The sequence below is a fragment of the Eucyclogobius newberryi genome, unplaced genomic scaffold (assembly GCF_026437365.1).
Source record: "Eucyclogobius newberryi isolate DKJ021-1_F unplaced genomic scaffold, fEucNew1.0.hap1 SCAF_8, whole genome shotgun sequence".
Taxonomy (NCBI): Eukaryota; Metazoa; Chordata; class Actinopteri; order Gobiiformes; family Gobiidae; genus Eucyclogobius; species Eucyclogobius newberryi.
The window spans coordinates 24,110,589-24,136,413 of NW_027316500.1; positions in this window are offsets into that span (position 1 = coordinate 24,110,589).

Sequence of the window (25,825 nt, forward strand, 5' to 3'; positions counted from 1 at the left end):
TCAATCCGAGCCAATGAGACATGTGATGTGAGCCAGTTTAGCACTCGTGCGCCGTTACCTTGACTGCAAACAGTGTTTTTAACGTGTTCATAACGCTGGATAATTCCAATACTGAAAGCATTGCTGAACTTTTATTCATAAATATCTCATGTGTTATTAGAAAACCCATGAAATAATCCTATGAATGACATGTCTTTCAGAACAACTTTCTATATAGCAATGTTGACTGTGATGATTAAATATTAAAATGTAAAACGTTACATGTGCAGTTCAGAGTAACTAATGCCACTTAGAAGCTGATCTTTTTGTTTTGTTTTCTGTACTGTTTTATGAAACAGGCACCAAGTTTTTTATTTTCTCTTCATGTAGTAATTGCTACTATGTACTATAAGGTACAGTATCAGTGATATTTTTGTTTTGCTCTTTACAATCTGATATTTTCTCACAAATGGTATGCGCCTCTAAGTATTACCATTACCAAAAGTGGAAATGTAGTGTTTTACATGTGTAAATTTGTGTTTAAAATGTGTATTCATACAGTTCATGTAAAATATTCACTTTTGGATTAAAAAAAAACAAAAAACAGAATTGCATTTGCATTACCAGCCGCCACTGCAAAAAGCGCAAGGCGGATATCACTATTTACAGCTCACTGTCCATTTCTGCTGCGTAAAATCAACCAGACTCATAATTCTTCCACAATTTAAGCAACAATGTGAGGAGGAGCTCGTTAGTGGCAATTTCAACAGTCACTTTTGAGCAATTACTGGTCTTTTCTTTCCAGCTCTTTTCAGCTCTTGTCCTTATACCACAATAACAAAAGAGAGCCCCATCAATACTCTAATCAGACCCCGTAGGTGAAGCCCACGCGCAGCGCAGCAGAATGTTCAATAGAGTTCCGAAGTTTAAAAAGTCCATCAAGTACAGCACAGTGAATAAAAAGATGACAAAAAAGTGATAGAAAAGTGGGGCCTTGTTAACTTTCAATCAATTATAAAATGTGGTTAAAAATCTCAATCCAATGCTTGTTTCACTGCAGAAAATGTACATTTCATTGAATTGAAAGACTAATTTTGTGATAAAATGTGAATATATGATTATATTTCTGTGATGTATTTTATCTGCATAATAGTGATATTTTATCTGCATCATTAGTCTAAGAGAAGAACGGGTGTGTGACAAACTGCATTTGTGAAGGGGTCGTAAAAATGGGCCAAAGGATGTTTACCCTAGGGGGGGTGTGACAGCCCAGAGGAGTTTGGGTAATGTTTACCCACGGCTTGATCTCTAGGAAAAATACCAAGTGCCTTGATGTGAGGCTGACCAATGAGAAATGTGACCCGCCTATTCCAGAACATCTAATAAAACCAACCAGCATGGGAAAAAACGGGGTGAGACGCAGGAGGATCACGCAGGCTGCTTACCACAGCTTGCGTGATCAGTCCCCGCGTTTTCTCCCATGCATGCCATACAAATGTCTGACATTTCTGTGTGTTCTCTATGTGTTAAGGAATAGCATCGGTGCATGTCTCATCCCAAGGACATGTTTGTCTAATCCCAGGACATTTTCTGGTCCTATCGAGCCGGACGACCAGCTGCCCTTCGCGGAGATTGACGGGTGAATCGGTGAAAGTCTGTGCACAGCTGAAAGAAGTCCACTTTTCCCGTGGCCGCCCATCGCACCTCATTCTCCGCGAGGAGAGCGCGTCGTTTCGAAGCAGCAGGAGAACACAGGCGACAAAGAAGGTCAGACAAAAACTTTGTGTGTGAAAAAGAGTGAGCCGTAAAACGTTTTATACATTTAGTTTGATATTTACTGGAAAAATATTTTATGCTTTTATGCGCAGTTAGGTGTTACTGAGGAAATACCCAGTTTAATATTACTGAGGAAATATTTTAGGCTCTTATGCCCAGTTTAGGTGTTACTGAGGAAATGCCCAGTTAGGTATTACTGAGGAAATGCCCAGTTTAATATTACTGAGGAAATATGTGTGAATGTAAGCGCTGTGCACGAGCGAAGTAAGTAAGAGAGGAAGTGTGAATGTGTGAATGAGGATTAATAAGTGATTAACTAACAAGTGTGAATCACAATTAATCATACAAGGGTCACAAGGCGTTATTCGGAGAGATCTAAAATTTGCAGTCACGGGTGAATCTTAAACACCACGTTTATGTCCGGAGGAATCTAATAAGGAATTTTCTCTAGAAGCTTGACATTGACCGTGACTGTAAAGCAAGTAGCATTTCTCTCAGACGACCGAGACCACATAATGCCAAAATTATCACCCCAAACTGTAAAAAGACAAAGGAAAAGTCATAAGAGGATTTTGGAGGGAGACTTCCAGCATGCTCAGATGACGTGGCAGAGAGGGGGAGATAATGGGGGTCAACAAGACAGGAGAATGGGGAGAAAGCAGCTCAGAGGACGCTCTGAACTGATGAAATAAGGAAAACTAAACCCAGCTGGTTTTAAATTTTTAGTAATGAGAGCTCTGTAGAACAAAATTTAAGGGTTTTGTTTTGATTGACAACAATCAATTATAAAGATTGTATTAAACTTGATAAGAGATGAAGATTAATTCAGATTTTTATAGATGGCCAATTTTTTGGGGAATGTGATCACAGACAGGACACTTCCTGTACCCGACATAGAATACAAAAGTTGTGTTTTTACGGTATCGTGTTTTTTTTGAGTGCACAGAACAAAGCTACATTTTGTTTTGTTTTATTTTTGGACTTGACGAAAATTATCTTTTGGACTTATTATGTAACCTTAATGCATGACTAGATGAAAGTACAGGACGAAAAGACAGAAGTGTTTTTAAATTTAGGATCAAATACAGGCACAGGCCTGGAAGTGATAATGTGGGTAAATGAGTAACTACTGATGTTTTTGGACATAGGAGTAGAACGGGCCGTAAGTAAAGTGATAGTAAAAGTTATATCAGTAACTTATTTATTTGTATTATCATGAGGAAACCTTGTATTGCATGTAGACGTAAGTGAGGGAATAAGTTAAATAGTGACGTCCAATGCCCTCCCAGGAAAGACATGAATGGGTCATTAACTAGGGCAATTGATGCAGAAGTGGGGGGACATGGGAGGATATGGGTCATAAAGTCAGAGATAAGGGGCTATTGACTGGCAAAGACTTTGGAGGAGTGTAGAGCAGCGTAATGCAGGAGTAGAATACATTTTATGAGACCCGCAGATTACCTAAAGATAGTGAAAACTAAACAGGGGGATGGGTAATCAATACATGAGTTTAGAAGCAGAATGACAGGGATATTTCAAAGATAACTAACTGTAATCCCAGGGGATGCAGTGTCTGATACTTATATCAGCAGCAATTAGAAAGTAAAAGCAGGTTACAAGTGAGGGTAAGAGTAAGTGAAAAGAGAGAAAGAAAAAGCAGGTTTAGAAATTTGGAAATGGGTGTTTCCTCCGTTACAAGAGGAAGACAGAGAGAGACAGAGGAAGACAGAGAACAGACAGAGGGGAAGACAGAGAGGGAGAGATGTGATGAGAGACAAAGAAAAGACAGGAAAGTAGGCAACAATGGGAAAACAGGTTGATAAAAATGATGTGCCTTATGGACAAGGGGAAGGTTTAGAATAATTTTGATTCTTTCATACACATATAGACTTGTTAGAACAAACTAATACACAATGTTTGTAAAGCACCACATGAGCAGGTGTGAGAGATTGAGTTTGAAACTCACCTGAAGCACATATAGAAGATTAGCACATATTACATTAGATGTGTGACCTTATACAGGCCACACCCACAGAGGAGATGTGAAATTTGAAGAATTCTAAGTTGTGAACTGACCCTTATGGCCAGCTCAACGCGGAATTATTGAGATAATTATTATTGTTTGATGTATTTGTATTGCACACGCACACACACACACATACATACATACGCGCGCACACGTGGACACCAGACTTTTAGAGTTTGAGACATTTAGAGTTTGAAACTTTTAGAGTTTGAGACATTTAGAGTTTGAAACATTTGGAGTTTGAAACAAATGGTGGTAAAACAGATAGGTTTGGCAGTGTCGGATTACAGACACAGACACAGGGTGGGGGCCCTGCACCGTGGAAGAGGGGGGCTCAGCCAGGGATGTGACCACTGAACTGTGAAAGGTCAAGAGGTGACATTGCGGAGTTGGAGTGACAGACGCAATTCCATCTCTTCCTTGATTACATCCTGGATTAGTGAACGTTGTAAACTATCTGGATTATTGAATTTTGTTTAAATGTAGAATTATGTAGAAGTTTGAGAAATGGGCAAGGCCATATCTCAAAAAGGAGGGATATGTACGTGTAAACAAACATTCCGAATCAATAATTACTAATAAAAAAATTGTAAACAAGAAAACTGTTTGAAATACACTGAACTGTCGAAAAGACTTTGTTTATCACCGCAGCAGAAATCGTGTTGGAGATGTGGTGTTTACAGAGACGAGCCAAGTGGACGAGCAAGGTGGACGGAGCCACACACCGACCATTGGAGGGACGAGAACATAGGTGCTCTCATGGGAAAGTGAGAGAAATGTCTGGACAACACAGCGGCAGATCCATAACATCGCAGACACAGGACTTCGTTTGTATGAGTTTTGTCCAGAGTCTACGGTAGAGTACGATACTTTGCTACAATGGATGGGGAGACATATTCTACAGTACGCAAAGTGCTATGCTCTGCTACGATAAACGAGAGCCAGAGGCTACGGTGCGCAGAGTACCATACCATACATACCATACTGTGAAAAAGAATCAACGAGTTATCATCATCACGGCGATGACGGTGATATGGGTGCTGAACACCTGTATTATGCACCGGACAATCGGGACAATCAGGACAATCGATCAACATACACAACTGTGTATACCGGGAAATGAAACATACAAAGAAATGAAATAAAGGGAAGAAAATAAGTGATCAACTTGAAAGGTTATGAAATGCATGATGTGTAATAATGTACAACGTATATGTCATGTATAATTGACATGACAGTAGCTGAAGAAACACGATGGCATATTACACCACAGCCACAGTTGTTTGCACTAACTAAGAGAGTTTTTTATCTGCTACAACATAACTACATGTAATGTTAATGAGATTATGAATTGAGATGGGAAATGTACCAGTTCATATGTGTCATAGGTGTGACCGAAGCGAGCAGCGGAAAAAGGTCTCTTAAGAAACCAAGCGAGGACGTATGGTGGTGTGGACACACAGTGCTGAGGGCACTTGGAGGCAAAGGGTGTGGGACGTTGTGCCTATGTATCCCTTTTGTGGCCAGCCATGGTCATAACAAAGACCAGCATCACCCAGAACCATGCCGCAGGGTCAAGGTCGAGAGGTTAGTGGACAATCTGGTTCCAGTAGCACCTGATACTACGTATTTGATTCTATTGGGGTGTCCAGAGAGGTCCCTGACGAGTCAAATTGACTGACCAGAGAGCAGCGGGTTTAAGGGCTTTCCGCTTGTACTTCTATATTTCCCATCACACCGCACAAATTATAGACAAGATAAATTGTCTGTTTGTCAAATTGAAGAGATTGACCAATCTGACTCAAAATTTAGGACAGTAATGCTGTAGACATGTTGTGGGCCGAGAGAAAAGAAGTGTGTTCAATGTTGAGAACTGTGCATTACTTTTTGTGTGTAAAAGTGTCATTTTAACACCAATATGAAAGACATGTTGAAAACTGAAAAGAATAATGTGTTTGGCATATGAGACAGTAGACTAATGCTTTGATAAACAGGAGGGAAATGTGATAAAATGTGAATATATGATTATATTTCTGTGATGTATTTTATCTGCATAATAGTGATATTTTATCTGCATCATTAGTCTAAGAGAAGAACGGGTGTGTGACAAACTGCATTTGTGAAGGGGTCGTAAAGATGGGCCAAAGGATGTTTACCCTAGGGGGGGTGTGACAGCCCAGAGGAGTTTGGGTAATGTTTACCCAAGGCTTGATCTCTAGGAAAAAATACCAAGTGCCTTGATGTGAGGCTGACCAATGAGAAATGTGACCCGCCTATTCCAGAATATCTAATAAAACCAACCAGCATGGGAAAAAACAGGGTGAGACGCAGGAGGATCACGCAGGCTGCTTACCACAGCTTGCGTGATCAGTCCCCGAGTTTTCTCCCATGCATGCCATACAAATGTCTGACATTTCTGTGTCATTTCATATTCTAAGTTGAATTGTGTTCTCTATGTGTTAAGGAATAGCATCGGTGCACGTCTCATCCCAAGGACATGTTTGTCTAATCCCAGGACAAATTTTGACAATGATGAGTCCGGACACTATATTCCTAGTAGGAATATAGTCATAATTAATAATCATTTATGTGTCTCCTGCACATAAATTATGTCACTGTTTATGGAAATGATAAACTTTGAAAATGTCTCATGTTCTAATGTAAATGATTTGTTGAACTCTGTTACATCTAGTGTTTTGAATGTTCTGGACACCATTGCCCCTATGAAGGCTAAAATGGTTAAAAATAAGCAGAAGGCGCCGTGGAGAAATGATGATTGGGTCAGGGCACAGAAAAGGGAGTGCCGCCCGGGCCAAAGACAAACGGAAATGGCGCAAGTCAAAGCTCCAGGTTCAAAAAGAGATTTACAGAGAGAAGTTGTACATGTACAACCTCATTTTACGAAGAACTAGGGAAAGATATTTTTCTGAAATAATTGGAAGTTGCAGTAACAAACCCTCCAGCTCAGCTGCTGTTAGAACTCATTTCCATTAAAAATGCTATAAATCCCACAATGCAAAAATAACCCTAAAACCACCTAGATACTTAGAACTAACTCACTTTGCAGCTGTAACTGTCAAAACTGTCCATGAGATCATCACCAGTCTGAGTTCATCTAAAGCTGCCTCCATGTGTTACCCACCAGATTTCTAAAGTCTGTGCTGAACAGTTTGTTAGCATCACTCACTCACATAGTTACATATCGCTTCAATCTGGAACATTCCCAATGTCTTTTCAAACTGCCTCTCCTAAAGATGAGCAGTCTTGATGCCGCAGTACTGAGTAATTACCGGCCCATCTCTAATCTGACATTTTTTAACAAAGTCCTTGAAAAGCTTTCTTTACCAACAGCTCACAGATTGCCTCTTAATAAACAACTCATTTGATGTTTTTCAGTCAGGTTTTAGACCTCATCACAGCACTGAGACTGCTGTTGTCAAGGTGACGAATGACATCCGGCTGAACACTGACACGGGCAAAGCCTCAGTCTTGATTCTGTCAGATCTGAGTTCTGCTTTTGACACTGTCGATCATGGGATCCTCTTACAGAGACTAGAGGACTGGGTGGGCATCACTGGCACTGGTCCTATCTGGAAGACAGGAAGTACTTTGTTGAAATTGGTAGCTGTGTCTCAGACCACATGACCCTGACCTGTGGAGTGTCCCAAGGGTCAGTCCTAGGTCCCCTTCTGTTCAACCTCTACATGCGCCGTTAGGTCAGTTGATACGCAGCGAAAATGTGTCCTATCACAATTATGCAGACAACACTCAGATCCATGTTTCACTGTCGGCAGGTGAATATGGACCAGTGGATTCACTCTGTCACTGCATCCAACAGATCATTGTGTGGATGCAGCTGAACTCAGACAAGACTGAAATCATCGTCAGAAACAAAGAGAAAGTGTTAGCGGTCACCGCCAGAGTCTCGCTCTAAAACCTTCAAACCAAGTTAGAAATCTGCGGGTAATAATGGACTTGAATTTCAACAGCCACGTGACATGAATAACATCTTCAGCAGCTTTTTACCATCCAAAAACATTGCCAAAATCAAAAATATAATGTCTAAATCAGATTTGGTGAGACTTATCCATGCGTTTGTGTCCAGTAGATTAGACTACTGTAACGGCCTGCTCACTGGCCTCTCCAAACGAGCTGTAAAACAGCTGCAGTACATCCAGAACGCTGCTGCTCGGGTCCTGACTAGAACCAGGAAGTACCATCACATTAGTCCTGTTCTCAGGTCTCTGTACTGGCACCTGTGGCTCTGAGAAGAGACTTTAAAGCAGCTCTGCTTGTGTGCAAGTCTCTCCATGGCCTAGCACCAAAGTACATCTTGGACATGTTAGTGCCACATGAACCAACTCAGACTCTAAGGACCTCAGGGACCGGCCTCCTGCTGGTGCCAGAGTCAGGACTAAACATGGGGAATCTGCATTTCAGTTTTATGCAGCTAAAATCTAGAAGAGTCTTCCTGAAGATGACTGTAATTTATTTTATAATGCATTTTTTCCCTGTTGAGTGAAGCACTTTGAATTGCCTTGTGTATGAAATGTGCTCTACAAATAAACTTGCCTTGTCTAGTTTTAACCTTTTGCTATGTAAAATATATATATTCACTAATGTTTTCTATCTAGTTCACGTTTTGTGCTGAGACATACTGTACACAAAGCTGAGGTTCAACGCATGATAAACTGTGGAGTAGAAACCTGACTGTTTCAGAAACTGCTGATCTACTGGATTTCTCTTATCCACAATCATTTCAGGGTTTACAGTATAATTTTAATGCACATCATTTTGGAGATCTTAAATTATAAGATCCGGCATGACATTGAATGCTACTCGTTTGTTTTTATAGACACACATTTTTAACGTATTTTTTCATTGCTGTCAAATACTCAAACTTATAGACTTTTTAAAATGGCCAGACATGTTATTGAATAACAGTTTACACAGTTAAAAATATATTCAATGTTCTTCATGGACTGGCTCCTTCCCTTCATCAAACCAAAGACTGTGAGTGGGAGGGCCCCAGAGCCACAGCTCGAGGGCCAGTGAGCTTCCACACAGACGCTCCACATTCGGATAAACTGTTCTCCGTCAAGGGGACCCATTATAAGGGGACCCACTTTCAAACTGCACCTTAAAATGTGGATGAAGGAAAACCAAGTCTGTAAGCACTTTTAACCAGCCTTTTTTTGCCCTTTGTCATTTTCATTCTGTAATATTTTGTGATTGTATAGGGACTTCAGATGGAAATGTGCATATTTAGCGCATTTACACAGTAATTTACACGTGTTCATTCATATGCACTGTCCCTATGACATAAATAAATAAAATAACATAAAATAGCATAAATAAATCATAAATCTCTTCGAGCCAATCGTTCCAGTAAATTTGTTAATCACAAATCCATCTTGCTATTATTATGATTGGGATGTCAAGATTATTCAGTTCATAGATGTAATTATTCAGGTTACACTATAATCGTGATGTCACTGTCTCAGTCTTACTTCTGGTTTCTGTCTCGCCATTTAAACAAAGAGGAAGTCGTTTGTTGCTTCTTGTGCAAGTTCCTACTCTTTGGCTCCAGCTACTTACCAGCCCATCTCCAATAGATCCACTTTTACTTTGTTAATTTCCGCTTTTTGGTCCTTTACTAATCGTGAAATGTGAGTCATTTCAATTAAATGAATCATTCAAAAAAAGAAAACAAAATGGAAACAGTGTTTTTATCAGGCTGTTTAAGTCGGATTAACTTTGCTTTATCTTTCTGAAAGCTTGATTTCATAAAGCTGGTCACATTCTTGAGAAATGGTAATGAAAGTGACAACAGAAAGGAAAGAAAAGTGTCAATCATCATCACACTTTTCAGGATGTTTCTTTTCACAATAATCGTATTGCTAAAATTTCAGAAATCCGTGTCCGTGATTATAATTGACCAGGTTCATTATTCCACCATATTTGTTTGTATTGGATAATTACATAGAATGTTTAACTCAATGAAACACTTACGACTCGGGGATCTTATGAAGCCATCTGAAAGCCAGAAATGTGAAAACACGCGTTTAAAAAGTTGTGTTAAGTTAAAAACTTTTGAACTACTTCCATTTCTGATGGTGGTGTTCTCAAAACCAGACACACACTGAAGGTCTTGGCGGAGGCGAACCCAAATGAATTGTTTCTTTGTTTCTACATGTTCCCAGAGAGAAAACACAGGAAGAGAGGAAGAGACATCCCTGTTTCTTTTGGAGAGGAATGGAGGGTTTATGAAGTAAATTGATTTTCTTTCAAATGTTAAAAAGTGCAATCCCTGTAACCTTCTTTCCACTTGGTTTGTTCATAGACAACAGCACATCCCTGTAGGCCAGTCTGAGGAAGAGGAAGTCAAGTATGGAATTGCAATCTGAACTTTTACCTCCAGAAGTTGTCAAAAAAAGGGCAAAAAACTGCTCACCATGACTGAGATCCGCCGCTTGGATAGGATCAAAGATTACGTCAGGGAGGCAAAGAATTACGATGCTTGAAGGCTCTGTCTCAAATCAACACAGCTTTAAATTGTGGGTTATTTGATATATTTTCATAAATGTTGTGTTTTTGGAGTTGGACTGAATGCTTTACTTGCTTATTTTTTCATCCCGCTGGCAGCCTAAAATTAAACTGACATTTATGACCAAAGTGGTTATTTTGAATGTCTCAGTTCTTTGAATGTACAATTTTCTCTGAACCAACCTGACAAAAAACAACAAGAAATAATAGAATGCAGTACAGTATGCGTGAGAACCTTCTGCATATAAAAAATATTTTGCACAGAAGTACACATTGTTTTTTTGTTTTTTAGATATAAAAGTTTCATTTCAATGACACGTTATTTCAAAGGGTAACTACTGTCAGTAATCATTACTGTCAGACTGTCAGTAATGATTATTTTAGTAGTCAATTATCTAGCGATTGTTAAAGGTCCCATATCATGCAAAATCGACTTTTCAGAGCTTTTAACCTTCTTACAGTGCTATTGGTACCTCATATATAGAGATGCATACCTAAACCCACGTTCAGTGTCAGGATTCGAATCCAGAGGTTCAGGTCCGGACCTAATGAGTCCGGACCTGAACCCATGCCATATTTACATGATGTTAGAACAGCATAACAGAAGCTACTTGGCTAAATTAAGTTTAAGACACTTGAACAAGGACTTAACACAAGGCTTAACTGCAGATTGAAATAAACTCAACTTCTGGTTTATTTGCCGTTTTTTAACAGAAGTTACAACTTACAAATCACAAGCTACTAGCTACGAGCTAGCTGCTAAACTATAACTTAACAGTTAACACACATTCATGTGTTTTACTTGAGGAACAACTTCCGAACAAGAGCATGTTGAGTATTGTTGACAGAGTCAGTCTTTGAACTTTCGTTCAATTAACGCGTTCAGGTACAACACAGTATATATATGTATATATATATATATATATATATATATATATATATATATATATATATATCGTTGCAGGGTTGCACGCCACAAGAGCGTAATCTCTGATTGGTTGCTGTGGCGCAAAAAAAGCTTTTCCAACTTTTCTGCGCTGGCCCCGCTGAGTGGCCCCTGAGTTTTTTTTAGGGACTAGAGAAAAGTCTCTATCCTTCTCTTCGAATGTGCAGACGGACGGGGCCTTCCTACAGGATGAGTCATCCCTGTGTCACACTTCCCTTTTTCAGCCCATCCTCCAGGAAGGACTCTATAACACGCACTCTTTAATCAAACAACTATTTCTACTGGACATTTAGGCTTTTTGAGAAATACATTATCAACCAAATAATGGTTGAGGTGTCCAAACTTGACTTGACTGCGTCCCAAGTTTTGACGATTTAAATCAGATTTTGCCTTGGACCTCGTTAATTAGCGTACTATACTTATTTTATGTCCTAAAGATATGGTGCAAGCATGCTGAGACCACAGTTTCTTTACACCAAGCTCATGTTAATCATAATCAACATTTTACAGTAAAAATAACATTAGCTGAGCCCATTTGAGATACAGCTCTCAAAAGAAATAATTTCAAATTATATCAAAACCTCTTAGTACCAAAACAGAATCATAAATATGCATGAGTTTTGCTACAAAATGTTGTGTGCAAAATGTGGAAACTACTTCACTGAAAGTTACTACAAACAGTTTCGCTTAAGGGATGGCACACACCCACTCAAGTTCAAACTTGTCAAGAAATAATTATACAATATGTCTGCAGATCGGGCCAAAGGCACGGCATATAGAAGACTTTCTTCTGAATTCACTTTTTGGATTATTAACTCAACAGTTTATAACAAACCCTCGAAAGTCTTTTCGATCATGCATTTTTTGTCTAAATACTCAACACATAATCAACATTGCTTGAAATATGGTTTGCCAGCATGTTTCAAAATATCTCTTTTTTTAATCATTTCAGATTTGGTGAACCATTTATGAGCCGTACAATTTGTGATTTGACATTAGAACTTAACAGTTAAAAAAAGATGAAACAGATGAACAGTTGAAAAAGATGAAATTGCAAAATTCAGTTCAACCATTAAAAGTTTTTTTACACATACCAAAAGACCAGATAATTATATAATTATAATAATAGTCCATTCAACTTGCTGCTAATTGAAGTCTTAATACCAGTTAAGTTATTGAAACCTCTTTTTGTCCTGGCTTTTTCTTAAACTTTGAAGAATACGCTTTGTTCCAGACTTTGATATGTGACTAATTCTGTCTTAATTTGGTTTCAGACAAACAGAAACGAGTCAGGGTTCAACCAAGAAGTGAGCATTCCACAGGCGAGGAGCGTGATGAGGGATGCACCGCTGCTAGTCTAAACTTTGGAGCATTTGAATCCCCATTTAATGGTTAGGTATCAGAAAGTGGAGAATAGGTTAGGGCATACTTCTGCTTGACCCCTACGCCATGATGGAAGAAAACTTCATCTCATACAAATGTCATTTCATACCACACCAATGTTTTCTTACCTTAGGGTAGAATTTCGGTGGCAAGCCAAACCAAATGTAACTGTAGCTGTAGCTTGATCGATTGAATGGCTGTTAAAATGTTGTAGTAACTTAATTGACAGCATATTTTTGCATGATTTGAACAATTCCCTAGGTTTTATCACTTGACAAATTTTAAAATTGTAATCTTTAAATGGTAGTAGTAGTAGTAGTAGTTTAAATTTAAGGTTCAGAAGCCCCCTATGATGACAACACGAACAAGGCAGTCTACGTCGCCCGGATCGGCGTCACCGGGGCCCCATCCTGGAGCCAGGCCTGGGATGGGTGCTCCATGGCGGGCGCCTGGTGGCCGGGTCTTACCCCACGGGGCCCGGCCGGGCACAGCCCGAAAGAGCGACGTGGGGCCGCCCTCCCGTGGGCCCACCACCCGCAGGAGGATCCATAAGGGGCTGGTGCAGAGAGATCTGGGCGGCAGTCGACGGCAGGGGCCTTGGCGACCAGATCTCCAGACACAGAGACTAACTCTGGGGACATGGAATGTCACCTCGCTGGGGGGGAAAGAGCCTGAGCTTGTGCGGAAGGTTGAGCGATACCGACTACATATAGTCGGCCTCACCTCCACGCACAGTTTGGGCTCTGGAACCCATCTCCTCGAGAGGGGCTGGACGCTCCACTTCTCTGGTGTTGCCCGCGGGGAGAGGCGGCGGGCTGGTGTGGGCTTGCTGATAGCCCCTCAGCTCAGCCGCCACGTGTTGGAGTTTACCCCGGTGAACGAGAGGGTCGCGTCCCTCCGCCTTCGGGTGGGGGACAGGTCTCTCACTGTTGTGGCGGCCTACGGGCCGATCAGCAGTGCAGAGTACCCGGCCTTCTTGGAGTCCTTGGGAGGGGTACTGGACAGTGCACCGACCGGGGACTCCGTTGTTCTACTGGGGGACTTCAACGCCCACGTGGGCAATGACAGTGACACCTGGAGAGGGGTGATCGGGAAGAACGGCTTCCCCGATCTGAACCCGAGCGGTGTTCAGTTATTGGACTTCTGTGCTAGCCACGGATTGTCCATAACAAACACCATGTTCAAGCACAAGGGTGTCCATCAGTGCACATGGCACCAGGACACCCTAGGCCGGAGGTCAATGATCGACTTTGTTGTCGTGTCATCAGACCTCCGGCCGCGTGTCTTGGACACTCGGGTGAAGAGAGGGGCAGAGTTGTCAACCGATCACCACCTGGTGGTGAGTTGAATCCGCTGGCGGAGGAGGAAGCCGGACAGACTTGGCAGACCCAAGCGCATTGTGAGGGTCTGTTGGGAACGTCTAGTGGAGCCCTCTGTCAGTAGGGTATTCAACTCGCACCTCCGGGAGAGCTTCTCCCATGTCCCGGGGGAGGCTGGGGACATTGAGTCCGAGTGGACCATGTTCTCCGCCTCCATTGTTGATGCGGCTGCTCGGAGCTGTGGTCGCAAGGTCTCCGGTGCCTGTCGTGGCGGCAACCCCCGAACCCGGTGGTGGACACCGGAAGTAAGGGATACCGTCAGACTGAAGAAGGAGGCCTATCAGGCCACTCTGGCTTGTAGGTCTCCGGAGGTCATCGAGGGGTATCGGCAGGCCAAGCGAGCCGCGGCTCGTGCTGTCGCAGAGGCAAAAACCCGGGCCTGGGAGGAGTTCGGGGAGGCCATGGAGGAGGACTATCGGTCGGCACCAAAGAAATTCTGGCAAACCGTCCGGCGCCTCAGGAGGGGGAAGCAGTATCTCACCAACACCGTTTACGGTGCGGGTGGAGGCCTGCTGACCTCGACTGGGGATGTCGTCGGACGGTGGAAGGAATACTTTGAGGATCTCCTTAATCCCTCAGTCACGTCTTCCGAAGAGGAAGTAGAGACCGGGGACTCGGAGGCTGGCTCATCCATCACCCAAGCTGAAGTCACTGAGGTTGTTCGCAAACTCCTCGGTGGCAGGGCTCCGGGGGTGGATGAGATCCGCCCTGAGTACCTAAAGTATCTGGATGTTGTAGGACTGTCTTGGTTGACACGTCTCTGCAACATCGCGTGGCGTTCGGGGACCGTGCCTCTGGACTGGCAGACCGGGGTGATGGTCCCTCTGTTCAAGAAGGGGGACCGGAGGGTGTGTTCCAACTACAGAGGGATCACACTCCTCAGCCTCCCGGGTAAGGTCTATTCCAAGGTACTGGAGAGGAGAATCCGACCGATAGTCGAACCTCGGATTCAGGAGGAGCAGAGTGGTTTTCGTCCCGGTCGTGGAACACTGGACCAGCTCTATACCCTCCATCGGGTGCTCGAGGGTTCATGGGAGTTTGCCCAACCAGTCCACATGTGCTTTGTGGATCTGGAGAAGGCTTTCGACCGTGTCCCTCGGGGTGTCCTTTGGGGGGTGCTCCGGGAGTACGGGGTCCGGGGCCCTTTGCTCAGGGCTGTCCGGTCCCTGTATGACCGGAGCAGGAGCTGTGTTCGCATTGCCGGCAGTAAGTCAGACCTGTTCCCAGTGCATGTTGGACTCCACCAGGGCTGCCCTTTGTCACCGGTTCTGTTCATAATTTTTATGGACAGAATTTCTAGGCGCAGTCGGGGGTCGGAGGGTGTCCGTTTTGGGGACCACAGGATCTCATCTCTGCTGTTTGCAGACGATGTTGTTCTGATGGCTCCATCAAACCCGGACCTGCAACATGCACTGGGACGGTTTGCAGCCGAGTGTGAAGCAGCTGGGATGAGAATCAGCACCTCCAAATACGAGGCCATGGTTCTCGACCGGAAAAAGGTGGCTTGCCCTCTCCAGGTGGGTGGGGTGTCCTTGCCCCAAGTGGAGGAGTTCAAGTATCTCGGGGTCTTGTTCACGAGTGAGGGAAGGATGGCGCGTGAGATCGACAGGCGGATCGGTGCAGCGGCTGCAGTGATGCAGTCGCTGCATCGGACCGTTGTGGTGAAGAGGGAGCTGAGCCGAAAGGCAAAGCTCTCTATTTACCGGTCGGTCTACGTTCCTACCCTCACCTATGGTCATGAGCTTTGGGTAGTGACCGAAAGAACAAGATCGCGGATACAAGCGGTCGAAATGAGTTTCCTCCGCCGTGTGGCTGGGCGCTCCCTTAGAGATAAGGTGAGGAGCTCGGCCACACGGGGGGAGCTCGGAGTAGAGCCGCTGCTCCTCCACGTCGAGAGGAGCCAGCTGAGGTGGCTCGGGCATCTGTTCCGGATGCCTCCTGGGCGCCTCCCTCGGGAGGTGTTTCAGGCATGTCCCACCGGGAAGAGGCCCCGGGGAAGACTCAGGACACGCTGGAGAGACTATGTCTCTCGGCTGGCCTGGGAACGCCTCGGGATCCCCCCGGAGGAGTTAGAGGAAGTGTCTGGGGAGAAGGAAGTCTGGGAGTCCCTGCTCAGACTTCTGCCCCCGCGACCCGGCCCCGGATAAAGCGGCAGAAGATGGATGGATGGATGGATCTTTAAATGTGAAATCAGAAAATGACCTGTTTCTGTTTTTTTTTAGTTTTAAAGACCAAAATCGGAAAAAAGAAAAATGATTTATTTTCTCACTGTAAATGAAATAATTAGCTATTTGCCCATACGACCTTTAAAGCTCTGACAGGTGCTCAGCGAAGCTCTTTGTATCCCCGGGCCAGAGCGGCGGTGCCTCCGGGGGCAGCAGAGAGATAAAGCTGCTGAGAGGTGAAAGGCTCTGGGTGCAAGACATGCTGCATGTCCACGGTTTGTTTACCCTGGGGCCGAGCTGTCAGGGTCCAAGGCTGTGAGACAGAGAACCTCTCTGGCTCGGCCCTCACTGGCTACTGTTCTGCGTCAGGGTCATGACGGAGAACGGATCTTTGGAGTTCATTCTCCGCTGAAGGTGAAGTAGCATTGTGTGCTGCATTGTCATGGAGAATGGGACAGTATTGGTCTTGAAGTGTTTTCCAGAAACAGATTTTTAGATACACTGACTTGTGAATTCTTTACAGAAAAAGTTAACTTCAGCCCTCGCGTGAATGCAAAACGGAGAAACAAAACTCCGACTTTAAAACTGGCTTTAACTCTCAATCGTATTGTCCCTAGTTGTTCCAGAGTGGTCTGGTTGCAGTGTGCCACTCACACGAGGGGCGGAGCACTGCTGTGCTGTTGCTGTCAGGTCTGACTGCCCATCTTGCAGCAACACGAGTTCATGCAATAACTTACCGTGTATACAGCAAGTACCAGTAAACAAGTACTATTTACTCACGGTTTTGGATTGTGTTTATTTCAGTTCTTTTTCATCTTGATTTTTCAAACAATGAGTTTGAAGTTTTATTTTGTTTTATTTTTCGATTTATCTTTCGTTGTCCATGGTCACAAATACACATATGTGTCCCGTATCACCGGTTATGACGTAATGTATGCTTGATTTTGGAGGAAAAAAAAATCTGTGTTTGCCTTGCCTTATTTTGACAACAGAAAAGACCTGCAGTGCACCTCTGCCGGCACCACCGCACTGCATGGCGTGTGGTCTGAGCTCCCTTTGCACTTTTAGTGCAGCTGGACGGCATGCGGTGTAAGCAAGCCTGGGGTAACAGCAGCCAGTTCAGTCCAAGTGGCGAATGAAACGTTGTAACCAACCACACGAGTGCATGCCCAGATCCCTCCACCTCACATCAGCTTGGCCTCAGTGCTGCTCCGGAGGCACAGCCTCTGGCCCTGGGGAATGAAGAGCTTTGCTGGGTACTTACCATGGAGCAAGATTTACAATGTGAAATGTTGTCTTTGATCTATAAACCAAAAATGTAAAACTAATTATTTCCATATTTTCTATGTTACAGATACAGAGTGCTTCCTAAAGGATGGGCTGAAACAGGGAAGCGTGCTGAGTAGCCCCCGTTCGTCTGTTCATCCGAGGGGAAGGATAGAGACTGTTCTCTAGCTAAAGACTGCAGGAATCAATCAAAAACTGTGGGCACATATACGAGGTACCAATAGCACTGTAAGATGGTTAAAAGCTCTGAAAAGTCGATTTTGCATTATGGGTCCTTAGGTTTGAATGATTTATTGAGTTTTATTTGACATCCATTGAGGGCAAACAAACCAAAAAATACACACAATAAAAGCTACCGAACATTTGCAAAGAGAAGAGAAAGTAAATTCTTAAATTCACAGTGCACATATTTAACAATTTGAGGAGGATTAACAGCTGAGAGAAGCTTGAAGAGGATCAAGGATCAAATGCATCCCAGAACATGTCTGATAACAGGTGTTATACATAATACGACCTTGTGGAGATGGGGAAATTCAGTTCTCTGCAGACGACGTTGATCTTGCCGCCCTAAGTGACAGAACTAGATAAAGCAAGCTAAAGCAGAGATAATGCCACTGCAGGATTATAAGGGGGAACTGTCAAGTATTCAAATGGACAATGCTAGTGGTAAAGGTTTGAAAGGAAGTTGGCCAATGTTTTTTTTTAATTATTAAGTTTCGACTGCCATCTAAAAGCCATTATCAGTCTGAAAAATAAGGATAATGGCTTGAATTAATAAACAATGTCCAGGGGCCTCATTTATAAAGGATTGCATAGGAATTTCAAGTGGCCACTAGAGGCGTACACCACTGATTTACAAAACCCTTTGTGCACAGTCCTCCACAAAATCTCTGCTTTATAAATCCAACCTGCAGCTGGAATCTTTGCACAAGAACCCAGGTCATGAACGATCTCTCCATTTCTCCAAAACGCCATTAAAGGGCCATGCTAGTGCCACACGAATAAGCTTTAGCTTAGCATGAGCCAATAATCAATGAGTTTGACTGAGACACGTGGGACAGAGGGAGGCAGAGACGCTGTCGCACAGAAGCACACAGTCAAATCAAAGGCTTTATTACAAATAAATGAATGAGTGAATAAAAGTGATTACACGTCATGTAGTATTTTTAAAGATATAGTCGTAGTTTCAAGGGGGACAATGGTCAAAGGAGGTGTGCATGAGCATGCGTGAGACAAGGACAACCTCCCTGAAAGGACAAAAGCAGCGAGGGGGATCAGCGGAGGGACATGCCTCTGGATTGTACACAAGGTGCTCTTGTTCTGCCAATAAAACTCCGGACGGAATGTAACAACTCTGGTTGGAGCGTGTGCCTGGATCAGGTCCTTAAGAGCCAGCTCTCTGTTACAAAATAATGAAGGGAATGGTTTGGGCCTGGGTAAGTTTGGTCAATGCACGAGTCAAGTTGGATTATTTGAGTAGGACAAATGTAACATGTTGGAACTGCGTCTTGTCTGAGTGTTTCATTAAACCAAACCTCGCTCATGTGCTCCATCTGAGAGGAGTTTTCACTCAGACCCATCGTTGTTTTATGAATCCAATTGCAGGTTTAGCTGATCCTCTCTGCATTGGGTCAGAGCTACAGACTGTACACGGCCACCACGTGTGGGCTGAGGGAGCTCATCATGAGTGCACATGGCTTCAAATGAACGTGTGGATTTGGTGTTCAAAATACCTTGGGAAAAATGCATTCTTATTGTCAGCTGGCTTGCCTCTCCACAGATCTTAGTTGGGACTAGGGATGTCACCATTTAGATTTTTAGTGTTATGATTAGTGGGAGAATTATTCTCCCAATGATCAGTCATCACAATATAGTCATCACATTATAACAATAAATATTACTGACATATAACAAAACAGAAGTGAAATCCTTGATTTTCCTTCAGATACATTACTGTTCCAGTCGTATGGGACCAGCTTTATCAAGTCAGAGTTTCTAAAGGCAAAAGTAAAGTTCAAAAGCACTATCCATTTAGGTTTGCTTGTATGGAGTTGAATTGAAATAATTTAATTTTGCTTCTAAAATAGACATTTATAATTTTTTTGTTCTTGATTTACCTGAATATCATGACTATTGATTAACCAAATCACCCTGACATCCCTACAACAGATACGTTTAATGCCACACTGTAGAACATCCCAGGTGAAACAGTCTCTTCCAAGGAGAGAAAGGTGACAGAATGTACCACATTTTCAGGGCACTATGGCTTTGCCCACCGGAGAGTAAGAGTCCCAACTTAATCTTTATCAAACTTTCTTACCTGATTTATTTCTTAAATGCTGGAAAAAGGTTATCCTACATTCCAACTTTGTGCCATCCCAGCACAACAACTCTTTTTCACAACACAATTGTTTATCGTGCTGCTGCTATTATTCATAATTAAATCAAGGCTCTCAAAGTGTGGGTCTATTTGCATAATTGCGGCAAAGCTGTGGGCGCGACTCCGGGTGGTACATAATTCCTTGGAGAACCGCTCTGAGCCGATCCAATGTTTGCCATACAAGTGAGCCAGCCCCAGGGCCCTTTTATACACCGCTTATTTGTATTATCCAGCAGTCGCTAAGCAGAACCTCCACAGGGAAAGATAATGCCTATTAGCAGCGTAGTATTAATATTCCACAATCAAAACGTTCCTAAAGTTCAGAATATACATTGTGCATCCCACGGTGACGGCAGCAAAGAGCTAATTATTCTTTCACGTTAATACAAATAAAAGAAAGTCTTTTGTTGATACGTAGGGATCTTAAGGTGTAGTGTGTTGTTTACCTGGAGCTGAAGTATTTGTGAAGCAATTACAATCATATAATCATCAAATGAGAGTTTCTGAGAAAATAAGAACTTATTGACTCTAAAGTGCATCGTTCAAAGCGTTGAGAGAGAAAGGCTGTAATTGTGAGAGCTTTTTGCTTGGAGATTTGCATCGTGTCATAAATTGATTTGTTAAAATAGTCCTAAAAATAATTCGATTTTTTTTAATTAAGGCATTTGTTGGTTCATATTTTTTTAATTATAGCCCCACTGCGTAACATTTCAGCCAAAACAAAAATAAATTGGAAATTGAATGAGTGACAGACACGCCACCTGCTTGTTTCCATGGAAATTATTGCTTGTTATAGCTTTGCCTGGAATAGTTTGGTTTTGTTAAATATATTCAAAACATTAAAAAAAACTTTGATAAACACATGCATGTGCAGCAATTATAACATTTTCTATGTGACTATTTATGTCTTGCTTTGAATAGATTAAAAAAAAAAAAAAACTCAAGTAGTTTCTTTGTGGAATTGTTCTATTCGGACAAACGACATTGTCAACGTTGGTACAACCTTTAGAATAATAGCTGAAGGGGCAGATACAGAACTTTGCAGACTTGAGTTACTGAGAATATTGTCATAGAAAATAAGACCGATTGAATGAACAAGTTTCTTCGAGTAAGGCTTCATATTCCTCAGTGATGTGTGCGTTTGTTTGTGTGTGAGGAAACGCTGCGCTGAAGCGGGACTCCAGAGAAAACCCCATAGGCTCTCCTGCGGGACATTGCCACGCTCAAAGGAACAACTCGGGAAGGCAAAATCTTACTCGTCAAAGTAGTATCAAATAAAAATATATTTGAAAAAATGTTGTGCAACAATATTGTACGCATAAAATCAAGTAGATGTCTGTATTTGTTTATGTTTGTCGACAGGGTGTCTGTGGAGATTTCGAGAGCAAGATGAACTATGACACATTCAGCACCAAGGACAGTTCCACATCAGTATATACAGTATAGTAATGCTTGTTCTTTTCCAATCGTTTATCTTGGTTTAGTTAAGATAAGATAAGATAAGATAAGATATTCCTTAAAAAAACTGAAGCATGATAACTTAATTGGTCTTGTTTATATTTGGTAGCAAACATTAATATAATTAATCAAAAATTATATAATTTGTCAAGAGCACTAATTATGAATTGCAAATATAGGATTCATTAAAAACGTCTAAACTGAAGGTTTTTCCTCCTTGAACCGACACCGTAACGTGGTGGAGGGGTTTTAGCGCCCGAATGATCCCGGGTGCTTTGCTATCGGGGGCTTCTAGCCCCTGGTAGGGTTTCCCAAGGCAAACAGGTCCTAGGTGACGGGTCAGACCAAGAGCGTATCAGAAGCTCCTTATTAACAGTTCAAAATCAAGGCCGTATTGGCGTTACGGATAAGATGATTGATGGATAACCCAAAGATTTTAAATTGTATGGGTGTATTTGTGAGGCGATTATGATTTAGGGATGTTTGTCTCTGTCCATGGTTCTGAAAACACAAAGCACATGTTGCAACCTTGTAATATATTGACATTAGTAAAATAACAATATGCCAATACACAATATTTTTCGCTGGTGAATATGCAATTTCCTCACAAACATCAGGTTAAGAGTATTTGCAGTCCCCTAACATAAATGCAAACTAATATGTCCCTAATAATAAGTTCACATTTGGTAAACTCAGTTTGTTACTTTTATAATTGTGTTCTCATCAAAAATCTAGTTGTGGATATGTATTTGCCGACTTTACAAGTAACACAAATATATCACAATCCAAATACTGCTGATATACTGGTAAGACATTCTTGATGGTTGATGATAATCTGAGGTAAGATAATCATGTTTGTTTGCTGGTAATACAACTGCAATAAACAAATAATTGCAGACATTTAAAGTAAAATTGTACAGATGGTCCAATGACTACTAAGCATTCCCTGTGGCATGTATGGATGAGCGACTCCTCCAAAACAACCCCAATCCCCATTGTTGCTCAGGGCTTATGTTTCCTTGGTCTTCATCCTGAGCTTTTTTGACGAGACCCTCACCAGCTGCTATTACAATTGAAAATGGTGGCGCGCAAATAGATGTGCCGACGGGTGTCTGACTCAAATAAGTGTCGAGGGAGGGCAATGGTTTAACATTGACAGCCTGTGTGATGGAGAGGTCAGGGCTGTGGAGACGGTGACCAGAGGGAAGAGGGGAGGTCATCATGGTGGGAGGGGGTTTGGGGTAGTAAGAAGACAAGAGGGAAATATAGTGTGTGAGGGTCTGTGATGGCACTGCAACAAGGACTGAGCGAAGGACATGGAATAATGTATGAATGGATGGTTGTGATTGCGTTTATAATATTCAGTTTTTAGTATTGAGCTCTAACATAAGTAGATAAGTAGTAGTAACATAAGTAGTTCATTGTAAAATGTCAACTTGATCAAAATGAGTTTAGTAACATAAACAGGTCTATTGACTTCCTGCTAGACTGATAAGCCCCGCCTCTTCACTGTAACAAGCTATGTGACAATTTAGAACCATATTTGAGTGTTAATTGCAATTGCTTGAAAAAAATAATAAGTACAGAGATGACCTGTTGGCTTTTCTGGACAGGACAGTATTGCGTGAAATGAGGTTTAGACTGGGGAGGGACATGCAGCAAATTATCGGAGCAGGATTCAAACTCACGACTCCACCACTCCAATCAATTGAAACACAACTTTGATTAAATTAATGTTGAGGAAACATTCTTGGATTAGGTTTTCCAACTCCCTCTTCTGGCAATACAGTGAACAATTTCCATCAGAATGTTGGTACATAAATCCTTTGTGAAAGCAATTTAAGCACTAGAATGGGATTAGAAATTGCTGCACTGTGTATTGTGACATAACATGAACATAATTTAATCTGATCAATGGTCCTAAAAATGCAACAACTGCAACCACTGCAGATATATTAGTCAGATGGAAACTTTGTTGGACCATTCACAACACAAATGCGCCATAAAACATGAAAACCCACATTTGTCATCTACAGTTTGCCAGATCTGCAATGTATTTTACATTAGAATGATAAACTGACTGATTTAAAACTGGAAACAGACTTAAAAAAAAACTACAACAACTAGAAACATTCTGCATTTACACACTTAAAGCCACTAAACATGAGTGAGGACCTTGATTTCACTGTATTTTTTATAGTATTTGATTCAGTTTTTGACATGTTTTAATTTGTCAGTTGGTGTTGGGATTTACACTACCCCCTGGTGGTGTGTTTTAGTCACTGTAGAAATGGGCTCACTTCCCACATTAGCAGGTGGAAATGTCCTATTGGTGGAACACTTGTATATAACATCACATGGTTCTTTTTTCATTCTGTTTTTCCCCCTGATGAAGGCCAGCAGGCTGAAACGCATTGGGGCTCAGTGAGGTCCCCTGAGACATGCCATAATTAATATAGAGAGTGCCTGTTTATTTTCATACGTTGACGTCCCCTTTACCAAAGAGCACCGCTTTTACAACTGCTTTTCACGACTGCCTGGAGCTCCATGAAGCGTTCCTCTTTACACTTCGTTCTAATTTAATTTTACTTGCTCGCCTCCAGTTCATTTCCATACTGTGAAACATTCCATGCAAAGTGATTACATCTCCATGGAGATAAGCAATTGCTGGACCCTCCGTAAGAAAACATACATAGTGCAACTTTAAACACATGTGGAACTTTGAAAAATGCAGGTGTGTTTTGGAGGTACAAACCTTATTATGGCTAAAGGCTCAAAGTCACTTTAGCATGTTCATTGTACAACCCTTGGCGTGTCCAGTTGTGAAAAATCTAAAATGCTAAACGGGTGAGTCCGCCCCCTTTTAGCTGGTTTATTGTTTTCAGCTAGAAGAGCTGCAGGAGAGCACTTAAGCTTCCATTTTGGTTCCAAAGTGCAGTTCTATGGGGTGCTTAATTCTCAGTGCTTTTGAAGTAGATGAGTGTTCGTAGGCTTGAAGCGGTGTGGTCTGTAGAGAAATGGACGGGAAAACTAAATAGAAATGTTTCATTTATTTTTCTATTGACCTGTGTTTACCCTGCTGTATTATCTTTCATGCATGAATATTAAACATATTGGGGGGAAGTAAAAGGCTAGTAATGAGTGGGCTTAATGAATCTTAACATTTTTGGGATTTTATGTTTACTTGCAATCCATCAGAAATGTGCTAAAATGTGGCTTCAACCAATATCACATACAGAAGAATATAGTGAAAAATTAACCACATAAGTGCAGAAAAATCAGGCTTTTTTGAAGATTTTATTCTAATTCAGCATATCTTCAAATAATGACTGTGATAGATGTCATGTCACCCACTTGTAGCTGCAACTGAACCTGATGCCGCCAAAAAACAGTGTGTGGAAATTGTATTCATATCACATAACAGAGCTCAGAAAGCCATTTGAGCACACTGAGTTTTGCTGACAGCATTTACTCTGATACTAAATGGCACTTTAGTGTTTTAGGAGAGAGCAAATGGACTGTTCTGAAATGTCCCTGATTTAAAGATGCCTTTTCACAGCACTGCATAATTTACTACGTCTGCCATTACTTTCTCCCATTTAGACAAAATTGGATCCTTCAGACGTTTAGACATGGCAAAACACGTCTGCATTTCCTTAAAAAGATAATGTGTGGAAATTGTTCAAGTTCATTTGCTGTGTTTGTTTTGTACTGACAATTGAAACTGTAGTAATACCTCATCTCCGCTCTAACACACAGCTTGTTTTCACCACGTCTGACACCATTATAATCTCGTATATTTGCCCTTTAACTGCTTGTTGTGAACTATTTAATTACTTTATTAAAGAAAAAAATACATTATATATTGTGTAATATTATGTAATTTAAGATGACAAAAATCGGTGTTGTACCATGTATGTACAAAATGTGGATGTATGCTTCATCTTAATAAACATTTTCATTCAGCACAGCATATTTAGAGATCTGGGTCGTAGTGATTAATTAATTACTAAATTATTTTTTATCTTAAAGGACACACTTAACCATGTTGTATGGTTGTCCTCATCAAAAACATTGAAAATTATTTTGCTTCATTCACGTCCTGTGAAATGGAGATAAGACTGGGGAAAGACATTCAAAAAATTGTTGGAGCTGGATTAAAACTCACAATGCTGCAGCCTATCCACATGGCAGGAATTAGGGTTTGGCCATATCAAACCTTTCGCAGAAATACCAGTATGATTTCAAGTGAAAATTGGGATGAAACGCACATGCACAGTGAAGTTGTGACATGCATGGGCTGGAGCGGTTCAGAGAACGCATCACTACCATATATAATCATTGCTTTTACAGCTGCAGTCTACCTTAATGCTACTGCAGTGTGACAAACCGACACATATTACACCGGAACTGGAGCAGCATATAGAGCACTTCAGACCTTCCATGACTGCATCTTGCACAATTCGATATGCTTTTTACACTTTCAAGTCATCTTTACTC